This window comes from Tachysurus fulvidraco, chromosome 8 (genome assembly GCF_022655615.1).
Source record: "Tachysurus fulvidraco isolate hzauxx_2018 chromosome 8, HZAU_PFXX_2.0, whole genome shotgun sequence".
In the NCBI taxonomy this organism is placed as follows: domain Eukaryota; kingdom Metazoa; phylum Chordata; class Actinopteri; order Siluriformes; family Bagridae; genus Tachysurus; species Tachysurus fulvidraco.
The window spans coordinates 25,815,752-25,827,899 of record NC_062525.1 but is presented as its reverse complement, the minus strand read 5'-3'; positions in this window follow the sequence as shown (position 1 = coordinate 25,827,899).

Sequence of the window (12,148 nt, the reverse complement as noted above, 5' to 3'; positions counted from 1 at the left end):
GATACCCAGGAAATTGTTAAAGATTGGATTTGGAAAAAATATTTTGAACTGTAAATGTTTCCATCTAACGAGATTGATTTGTATTGTTATTACAGTTATACTAATTCTTGTAGCTATTTTTTGTGCTTCAGTTCTAAATCATTTCAAAGCTTAGCAGTTTTTCCTCTAATTGTAGGAGACGAGTAAGGAGTTTCTACTGCTTTCCATAAATACACCTATCAAAGTGTATCATACAATAATCCATTATTTAAAAAGCCGTCGTTGCCAAATCCGGTGTTGTAAGAGGATCACGGCGCCTCGTAAAGGATTATATTTCTATACAAACAGATCCTGTCATGTTTCATTCCGTACATACTATAGATTCATGTCTTAAAATGTTTATGCACATTTATGCATCAGGAAAATATTTTAATCTTAAAAGTCCCGAAGTGTTAGAGTGAACGTCTTGCAGGATTTGAACCGTCGAGCTGCTCGCAAGCACCAAACCTAAACTTTCGAGATGACAGTTATGGTGTCGTCATCTGGGTTTGTTAATGTCTAATAGAGTCTAATAGGCCTGTGCTGCTTTACCAGACTCCACCGTTTGGATCGTCATTTCAGAAGTGCTTGTGTTAATGTTAGTTAGTTAGTTAGTTAGTGTGTTAGTTAGTTAGTTAGTTAGTTAAGGCTTTATTGTATGAGATAATAAAAAAGGCAAGTTTTTTGACAGTACATTTAGTTTATAGACTGCTACCTTGGACTTAGATCTGCAGCTTACTGCACCATGAATAAAACAGGAACGAGTGTTCAGAACAAAAGGCCATGGAGATAGAGAAGATAACGTTGGCCTGCAAATGCCATTCTGTCACATTCCACATAATCATTTAAAGGAAAATGTGCTTGAAGAAGCCTGAACTATATAAACCTCAGAAAAACCAAGGCACCTTATAAAGACCTGAGAATTCATTTACTCATTAACCGGCGTCCAGTTTCTAAGAGCTTTTCAGCTCATTTCTAAGCAGCGTCAGTGACTTATTACATTACTTATTACACGTATTACAACGACAAGGAAGCTGCTATAAAAAAAATTGTAAAACAACAACAACTGTACTGTATTAACAAGGTGTCAGTCATCACAGACGGCCGTGCGATCATGGAGACGATACGTACAGGGGTTTATTTGGGACACTGGCATGAAGGAGTACGAACGCCCTTCAGACAGTCAGTCGGTTTCAGATTGTAGCCTGTAGGCTGTGTGTCTGCTTTCGTGGCTCAGAGGTCACGTTTCTGTGCTAATGCTTTGCATGAATATATCTGAGTGTAAGAACGGAGCTGTCACTGTATTAATAATGCAGCACTAAATAATCCTGAATGTTTTAGTCACTAGATCTGAGTACAGAAATTCTTTACAGAAGTTCCTGTAAAATTCAGATTCTTCACTAACTTTAAATTTATAAAGAGTACAAAAATAATAGCAGAAGATTCCCACAAAGGCTCAAAACACATTCTCATTCTACTTACTGATGGTAAAGAGTCTCTGTCACAGAGTACCGACATTAGCCAGTGCTAACTAACACACTATCTGCTTTATTCCTCATCTCTCAAATGTTAGCTAGCATGAAAATACCTCATGCAAACTAGCTGAATGCTAATATCTAACTGTCACGATGCCACGATAAATACAGAGTACATAGTAACAGAGACATACACGGTGATCAGCAGGGACGTTAGCAGCTATTCATGGTGTGACGATTTACATGTAAGATTCTATTATGAAGAGGATTTCATCAAAACAATAAAGCTCCAGGAAGTTCTCGTTCCTGACGTGTCGCACTTACAAAGAAACAAAACCGTACGTTGGACAAGTAGAACAATGAGGTGTAGATGATGGTTACGACGAGTACGACAAGTCAAAGAGTTAGTGAATTATAGCCAACAGACATCTTCTGGTCATGTGACAGTAGAACCTGTGTGACTACAACAAGTGCTTCTAATAAAGGACAACTATCGTATTGACATGAGATGGATGTAGCACACATGAAATTTATGAAGACCTTCATAAGAGGTTTTGTAGACACAACATTATACACAGATAGTTAACCAGACTCAGGTACAGATAGTTAACCAGACTCAGGTACAGATAGTTAACCAGACTCAGGTACAGATAGTTAACCAGACTCGGGTACATTTCAGGTACATGCTTTTCTACTGATTGTTTCCACTCGTCCTTCTAGCCCTGTCAAGCTCAGGTGTCCATGAAGACCTAACACACACACTACATTGTGAGAGACAGTTGTGAGGTAAGACCCTCACTCTTGTCTCACACCAAGATATCAGTTAAAAACATGACGTTTGTACGATGAGTTTCATTTCATGTTACAAAGTGATTTCTGTATTCTGAGTCTAGACTTAACCAGGATGACAAATCTTACAGGTATTTTATAACAAACTCACAAAAACACAAATAGCTCTGTCTGTTTTTTTCACTGATATACTTGAGAATTCTCCAAGAACCTGAGATGGTTTCAGGACCGTGGGATTGCATTAAACGGTGTCACTTTCTTGGCCGATGTCCCAGATAATTTCACATACTTGTCTAATTACAAGATATATATCTGAATAAACAAATCTGTATCTCATAGTCCAAAAAACAAGTATCTTTTCTCTTCACTGCTGCTTCCTCCTTGGCATTTTGACTTTACGATATAAGAGCTACTGCATGCCATTAGGATTAGAGCAACACACCTGTCGCATGTTTACTTTGGATCGTACCGTAATTTATCTTGAGAAATCTTTTTGATCGCATCCTGCTGGGACCTGCACTGAAAAGATCAAGAAGTGTCACTTCTCAGCACTGCTAAAAGGAAAGTGAATAACAATCTGCACTCATAAACACACACACACACACACACACACACACACACACACACACACACACACACACACACTGATCAGCCATTACATTAAATACACCAACAGGTGAAAGGAATAACGTCTATTATGTCATTAAAGTGGCACCTGTCAAGGGTTATATACTGTATTAGCCAACAAGTGAACTGTCAGTTCTCTAAGATGATGTGATGGATGCACAGAAGTGTACAGAACTGACATGGACCAGATTGTGGTGGCTAGATGACTGGGTCAGAGCATCTCCTAAACAGCAGGTTTTATGGAGTGTTCCCCGTGTGCATAGTTTGTACCTATGAAAAGTAGAGCAAGGAAGGACAAGCGGTGAAGCAGCAACTGGGTCATGGGTGCTCAAGGCTAACTGATGTTAATAGAAATATATCAGGAAAAACTTCTGCATGTTAGACTGTGCAGCACCAAACTGGTCAGAAAGCCCAGGAGACCCCGGACCCTCTGTCAACCTCTGGCCAGATGCACTGTTTATCTGGAGAACAAATAAAACCAGGATCCGCTATGGGAAGGAGGAAAGCTGGTGTGAAGAAGTAGAGGTCTTCTCGGGTCTAAAGAAATCAGATAAGAGATACAGTAGTTCGGGTCTTCTCGGGTCCGTTCGGTAAAAACACATACATTTTAAATTACCCGAGACCCGATGCCGCTATTATTATACCCGACCCAATGTCCGAGGTACACGTGAAACTTTTAGACCCGAACCCGCTCAGGTCTCGGGTCGGACCTCGTGTTTTCGGATCTAACTGAACCCGTGAAGACCTCCAATGTGAAGCTCTGGGTAATGTTTTACTGGGAAACCTGTGGATGTTACTTTAACATGTACCATGTAGTGTAAACCAAGTACACCTCTTCGTGCCAACTGTGTTCCCTAATAGCGGTGCACTGCAAAAACATTGTTCAGGAATGGTTTGAAGAACATGACAAAGGTCCCGACTCCACATTCCTCAGATCTTAATCCAATCAAGCGTTTCTGGACAACATGACAACACGGTCTTATAGGATCTTCTGGTAATATCTTGGTGCCAGATACCTCAGCACACCTTCAGAGGTCTTCTATTATTTATTACATTAGTCCAAATGAAACACAATAACATGATACATGCTGAAATCTGTCACCCAGAAGTGGATTCGCATTTGTGTCTGGGACAAGTAGACTTTGTGTTTGGGTGTCCTGAGTGGGACATCACTGGGATTCATCATTGAGAGACTGAATTTTTGGAACCTGACGATGCCGCTGCTGTCTGTGGCCTAAGAGGGCGAAATTAGGCAAAATTGAGTGGAAGGGATGGAAGATGTACTTGGTCTTCACCGTCGTCTGGTTGGGATCTGTCATGTGATAGAGGTTTGGAATTGGTAAGATCAAAGGTTACATCATCTTAATGATAGAATTTCTCCACAACCCCAAGCTCACGGTTCCTCCTTTGTCTCTGACCATCTGAGCCATGGATTTTTAAATGACCTCATTAATGGTGATCATCGTTCCATTCGGTGGGACTGGTATTCCGCTCCTTGCCCGAGGAGAGATGTGATAAGAGGTGAGATGGCAGTGGATGTGTCTTTTGAGGTGATTTGTTTGGATTAGACTGCAGACTCAGAGAGGTGAAGTGGTGCATTTAGTAGAGCCACAGTTTCCCCATGACTCTGTTGGTTAAGGTGAGAAATCTCAGAGCAGGACACACAGAGTTCACCAGAAATGGCTTCATGAATATAAAATTTAGTCGATGACCTTCAGGTCCGAACGATATAGTGTTTATTTCTAGACCTTTTGTCACAACAGTACTTAGTGACTGACGTATTCATCAGTGAAGACAGAATGATATAAATTATTAATTAATTATCCATCAGAGGCTCAAAGCAACGATAAACAGTGCCGTGATTAATTACGAGCCTTATTAACATAGTGTGGCCTTCTGTGTGTTCAGTATAATCAAAACCAATTATTGTGATGACATTTATTTAAGAGTGTGTTTATTTGGATGAATTCTTCTAGTTTGTACCCCAGGGATTGTCATAATTGCCCCCCACCCATTCCCCCACCCCCCTTACCCCCCAGAGAGAACCGCATACACCACATGTAATTTCCAGAATCCTCCTTTGTGTCTGCAGATCGCACAGAGCCGCAAATTGCCAGCAATTTATCATTCTCCCCCCGAAACGGCGCGCGCTGCCGTACGGCCGTATCCATGGAGATGGGGAGGAGAATCATGTCATTGGCGTGTGTGGATCGCCTGTAGGCTGCGGGTACCCGTGCTCTGCCATCAGGGAGTTCAGATACAACAAGCTTTAGTTCACATCTAAGAGTGATGCATCATTTCATCAGAAGCTCAAGCACTTTATTTACACCACCGCATCAAATAAACAGATTCTATTAATATAACGTCCTCTGGGACGGCATGAAAAAATAGTTCGTCTGTAGCTTGGCAAAATGTCTACCAAACCCCACCTCTGTGTAAATCCCAAGTTTTTGTCACAGGCTCGGCTTTCACATTTACAGAATTTGGCAGACGGCCTTACAGTACAGTATGTGATCCAGAGCAACTTACGGAACGGCTTTGAAACCTCCATCGAAAAGATTTCCTCATGCTAGTACAGATATGTCAGAGTCCTGTCCAGACACATATGTATAGCTTTGAAAATGGCTGACTGAAAATGAAGAAAAGAGACTTGAGGCTTGTGGATTTGATGGTGTGTTTGTGGTGTTGTACCTATTATGCACTGCACACCGAAGTGTCCGTGGTCCTACAGACTCCCTGGGTGAAAACGCCGCAGTGGTTCCACCTCATTTCAATCCTTTTACAAATCAGATTATATCTTATGACTTGACTGTCATGCTCAAATGATTGTGTTCCTGTAGATGAAATAACACGTTCACAAAACATCTGTGGAAACATCTGAGTAGTAAACGGTAAATCCTCAAGATGTTTACACGTTCGTACCTTCGTATCGAAAAACGTATATACACCGAATGATATCATCGTTTTTTAATTTCGGAGCTATTCACAGATCGTGACGCCGTCGTCCTCGGATAGAGCCAATTATGAGAAGAATTTCCCAGTAGGTGGGGCTCTGATTGCAGGACTTGATGCTGTAGGCATGTTTAGGCAGAGCTGATGGTGCTGGTGTAACCCGACGGGGCGGCGTGTTTGGGAATCAGCCAGCGTGTACAGGCAGGGCCAATGTGTTCACTACAGAATGTGAGAATGTGACAGTAAACAACCCTTTTTTCTGAAATAAAAGGTAGCATTTAGCTCATGACGAGGTGTCAGTGGTATCAGTCACCTCAGCTACGCAGTACGAACATTATGGCTGTTTTTAACCGTCTTCATACTCTGTCTCAGTGTCTAAGGGAATATTAGGACACGACTCAAGCTCTCTTTTCATTTGTGTTCCTGCAGCTCAAGCAAAATGTCACATCTCGGCTGGTTAAAGAGCTGTGTTCGAAACAGAAAGATGTTTACACTAATGCTTGATGTCCTAGCAGATTTCCCTGAAGCTGATAGCAGTCTCAGTCTTCTATATCGTACTCGTTTATGTAAAAGTCCGAGACGATCCGACATTCTGTTCATACTGTGATTACAGTTCGCTAGTAAGACCGATACAGGTCAGTTCTCCTTAGGAATGACAGCTCGTCTCTTATTATGACCGTCGTGTTCAGGTGAATACTGAGACCAGATGAAGACATAAAAAAACCTCAAAACTTTTCAGCTAGTTAGCTTCATTCATTCATTCATTCATAACTACAGTGACAATCGAGTCCAAAACTAACGCGGATCCAAGTATCAATAAGTTAACTATATATATATATATATACGATATAAAAGTACAAACAATTTTCAACATAGTTAAACAACAAACTGCACATTATTCATTCATTCATTCATTCATTCATCTTCTACCGCTTATCTGAACTCCTCGGGTCACGGGGAGCCTGTGCTCGCCAACTGTGGTTGCAAAGCCATTAGCAGTACACATCAGGAGCCTGGGATCTCAGGTGTCTTTGGGCATCGAGGCAGGATACACCCTGGATGGAGTGGCAACCCATCACAGGGCACACACACACTCTCATTCACTCACACACACACACACACACACACACACACACACACACACTCACACACTACAGACAATTTTCCAGAGATGCCAATCAACCTACCATGCATGTCTTTGGACCGGGGGAGGAAACCGGAGTACCCGGAGGAAACCCCCGAGGCACGGGGAGAACATGCAAACTCCACACACACAAGGTGGAGGCGGGAATCGAACCCCCGACCCTGGAGGTGTGAGGCGAACGTGCTAACCGCTAAGCCATCGTGCCTCCAGACCTAAAAATGATAACAATTTTTTTTGCATGTGGTTACTGGGTAACAAACCTTAAGTCTTGGAACGGTAAAAGATAATAAAATATGTTGTATTTCTTTGGGATGGATTTAATCGTGGTATATGAAAGAGGACACAGGAAACGAGCCTTGTGAAGATGAACGTGGGTTCTGTGGTTTGCTAAAGTGCATGTCAAACACGGACCTCATGGCACCGACACATGGGATCAAACTAAATGTCCCCTGGTTCTGCTGATCCGGTGACTCGGCTCACCTTTTTGAGGTGTTGTGTATTAAAGTGTGTATTAAAGTGTGTGTGTTAAAGTGTGTATTTTATGATAAACTGCCAAACTCTGTGTAGAGATCAGAACGTTCCCTACAGCCTGACCTGAATTATCGCTGTGTTGTTTTATGATCAGTTTACTGAGACCTTTTAGGATGAATCACACCGGAAAAAAAGACTAATGGGTTTTTAGAAGTGTTGTACTGACGAGCCTCGAGCGGTGGGTCATCGTGGGAATAATGAATATTTTGTTGTGGGTTGCAGATTTTGATGATCCCTTTATCAGGAGTTTTTTATTTCACTAAACAGTAAAATGATCGAAACTTTGGTCACTTACATACAGTACACACGTCTTCCAAGTCAGTTTTATTTCCAGAGCAGTCGCTCAAATCACTCTAGTCATGGCCTAATGGTTTGTCGAGTATGACTCGTAACCCTAAGGTTGTGGGCTCGAGTCTCTGGCTCTGAACAAGCCCCCAACCCCCCCCAACTGCTCTACGGGCACTGTGGCATAAATGACTGCCTACTGCTACTGGTGTGTGTGTGTGTGTGTGTGTGTGTGTGTGTGTGTGTGTGTGTGTGTGTGTGTGTGTGTGCACGTTGGATGGGTTAAACACAGAGAACATCCTTCTTAGCCGTATGTCATGTCACTATCACTATCACTAATGAATTAACTGGTCAGTAATCCACCAATGAAAAGGCATAAAAACCCCAACGAGTGGTCCACGTGGGTGGGCTACATCCAGACAAGAGCTGCGAGATGCTGCTAAAATGAACAGGTATGAACAAGAGCCTGCTACCGATGGAGACGCTAATCGTGCTCTCAGCTTAAGCTCGACAGAGTTCACATGCTCGATCTCCTTGCAGAGAATGTTGTGCATGTTCAGGCACAGGGCCATGAAAAGCGCTGCTTGGCTTCGAGCTTTCATTCTCATGCTAATGATTTCCGAAGAACCAATTAGCCGTTCGTATGGGAAGGTCTGCTCTGTCATCCTGTAATGTTAGTTAGCACAAGCAGTCAAATGAAGGAGAAGATATTTACAGCATAATTACAATAATTGCAGCCCATTATATTTTCATTACTATGCAGACAGGAGACAAATTGATGACGCTGGTTTGCACTTCGCTGACATGCTGTCGTGCTTCTGAACGTTTCTTTTTCTGATCGATCTCCTCACGGGCCGACGAAACGTCTCTACTTGGATGGGAGTGGTCTCGTCCAGGATGACTCCACCCCCTCCTTAGTCTGATGAGTATGAAAAGTGACAGTAATCCCAAGCTACGACCATCACAGTCACCAGATCTGAGTCCGGATTCAACATAAGACGGAGCATTTTAAACACCAGCAACTGACTTTTAACGGATTTACGCCAATCTGCTAGTTACTCGTTTAATCTGTCACCCATCTGTACTTATCTTTGTAAATTGTAAACTATACAAAATATTTTTTTTTCTTAAATCTGACCGAGCACATGTTCTTCTTTTTTTCCAGTGTAGGATGGAGGATTTTTTTCCAGTTTGTTCTTGTTCACACTGGAGACTCTTTCATAAGTGTTATATAAATCAGTATTTCACCATAACACTCATTATACTTTTCCTTTCTTCAATCACAGGTGTGTAGAACATCCACCATACCACCAAGTCCCTGTGAGTTAAAGGTTACTATAGAAACAATACCAGGAATATAAATCTGTGCTTTACTTTGCATCCAGGACTATTGTCAGGGTTAGAACTTAATCAGCACTTTATAGCAAATGAGAATTAAACGTGTTTTAAGCTGAGTCATGTTTACGATTCGTAATGATTACAGCATTCGGTTTCGGTTTAGTAAACACTCAAAATCAGAGTCTCGGTCACCCGCCGCATGCGGAACGGACAGGTCTGGGCCTGAGCGTGAAGAAGCTGGAGTGTTTTCTGCCAGAACTAATCGAGGACAACAAGATCACAGAGCCGACGGGGGTGACGGCAGCAGCACACTGTTATTTAAGAGAGATTGATGCAGACACTTAAACTTGTAATAATACATTCATTCTACTACTAATAATAATCATAATCTAGTTATTACACGGTGGCTTAGTGGTTAGCACGTTCGCCTCACACCTCCAGTGTTGGGGGTTCGATTCCCACCTCCGCCTCGTGTGTGTGGAGTTTGCATGTTCTCCCCGTGCCTCGGGGGTTTCCTCCGGGTACTCCGGTTTCCTCCTCCGGTCCAAAGACATGCATGGTAGGTTGATTGGCATCTCTGGAAAATTGTCCTGAGTTTGCGAGTGTGTGTGTGAGTGAATGAGAGTGTGTGTGCCCTGTGATGGGTTGGCACTCCGTCCAGGGTGTAGGACGGGACAACCAGGAGCTTAGATTTTTAGACTCATCATAAACGTACCGTATGCCGAATCCATTAAACGTTCAGTGATGGAGACGTCATGGGGTAACAGCTCAAAACCACACCGGTGCCGTGGTCTGCGTTATTACTGTCAAACTCTGTGTACTCGATTACACAAGGATGAGCTCTAAAGCAAATATGTTTAGCACAAAGGTGGATAGAAATACTGTAGGTACGATTCAAGTCAACGTCTCAGCTCAGTGTGTGTCAGAAAGAAAGAGAGAATTTAAAAACACACCATAGAGATTAAGTGGATTCTTTAAGTCAGTTTATAAAGGCAGTTTATAAGGAGTAGATTCGGTGTAAGGATCTTTATACAGGTAGGAAAACTAAGCAGACACGTCATGTAATATTTATGTGAATCAGTGGATTTCAGCAGAAGCAGAACATCTTTGAGCTTGTTAAGATATGATGTGATGTATAGGAGACATGCCCAAAGGCTGTGTATTCTGTTTAAGAGTGCTCATTACTGATATATATGTCAGATAGGGGAATAGATTTGTTAGATAGAGGCGTGTTTGAGAACTGTGTGGACTTGTTTATGTCATTACACTCAGTGTCCATCAGAGGGCGCACTGGAGTAGCTGGATCTATCTCGAAAGTTCATCATCTTTGTCATTTGACTGCTAGGAAATCAAAAATTTGGTCGATATTATCGAAGCTGTTTTTGTCACAGCTGTCTGACCACGTTTGGTCTAACATTTTATTTATTTATATATATATATATATATATATATATATATAGTATATATAGTGTCCAGCCCTCAGTAACAACATACGATGAAGTTTAATTAACAGCAGTTACGAACACAGAGGTAGTTTCTGACTTCGCTGTCACTGACTCTCCTTATTCACTATTCCTTTGGGATTTCACATCAGTTCATGGATATTAATAAAGTGATGAATATCAACTCCGTTTTACTGATCAGTTACTTTTATCTCGCCCTGGTGTTTGGAGCTTTTTTTTGTTTAGTGTGTGTGGATTTATGCTCTCCCTTATTTCACCCACCTTCCCTCCTGTGCCCGTGTTTGTACCGTCATAAACAAACTGACAGCTTGACTTTCACCATTAAATGTGGAGATTTTAAAGGTAAAGGATCCCAGAATTGTACATTGTTGTTGTTTTTTATGTCCCTGCCTTCATGTAGATTGATTCGCTGGTTGCAAATGAAACTAGTGGACGACATTCGTCTGGAAAGTAAGTGACATGTTGGTAGCGAAGAAGGTGCACGGTGGCTTAGCAGTTAGCACGTTCGCCTCACACCTCCATGGTTGGGGGTTCGATTCCCACCTCCGCCTTGTGTGTGTGGAGTTTGCATGTTCTCCCCGTGCCTCGGGGGTTTCCTCCGGGTACTCCGGTTTCCTCCTCCGGTCCAAAGACATGCATGGTAGGTTGATTGGCATCTCTGGGAAATTGTCCGTAGTGTGTGAGTGTGTGTGTGAATGAGAGTGTGTGTGTGCCCTGTGATGGGTTTTGTTTTGCCAATCAGACGATGGTTTTATGAACAGGGAAACTTTTTAAATTGACAAACGTATCATATAAACACCTAGGAGCATCAAGGTGAGGGTAAGTGGTGTATTGCTGTAAGGTTGATGAAGGTTCTGGAAGATCTCGTCGGTTCGGTTCGGTTCGTACACACACGTTGGCAAATTGAAGTGGAAACGGTTTAAAAAGAGATTTTCTTTTGTCAAGAGATTAGAAAAGGAACCAAGATCCACAATTAAATAGCATGTATTTGTCCTGATTGTTATAAATCTACATGATTCACGATTCTCTGCCCCTTGTACTGTATATTTTCTCCCAACCCTGTTTTTGAGGTCAGTCAGCAAATGAAATTTTAACGACGACATCTAGACAGCTGAGAGTTGTTCTACTTTTACATATAGATGACTGCTTAAAGTAGAGGTCGCTTTTTATTATAAAATGTAAAATCCACTTTTCATTTTGGAACATGTCCTCACAGGCACCTGATTTGTGTCCCCGGCTTCCCCGGTGTTGGATGTATCACGCAGATCTCTGTGTTTACTGCCCGGCGGTGACGACGACGTTACACAGATACGTTTAGAGCTTCGCTTGTCCATATTTGAAATTGTTGAGAATTTAGGGACGGTCACGTTGGAGCCAGAACAAGATTGTCTCTGGTAACCAGATCATAGCTGGGATTGAGTATAAAGCTTCCAAAAGGACCTGATGTGTACTGCTAATGGCTTTGCAACCACAGTTGGCGAGCAATAGATCCCTGGCAATGAGCTCTAATTAACCATTAATTAACC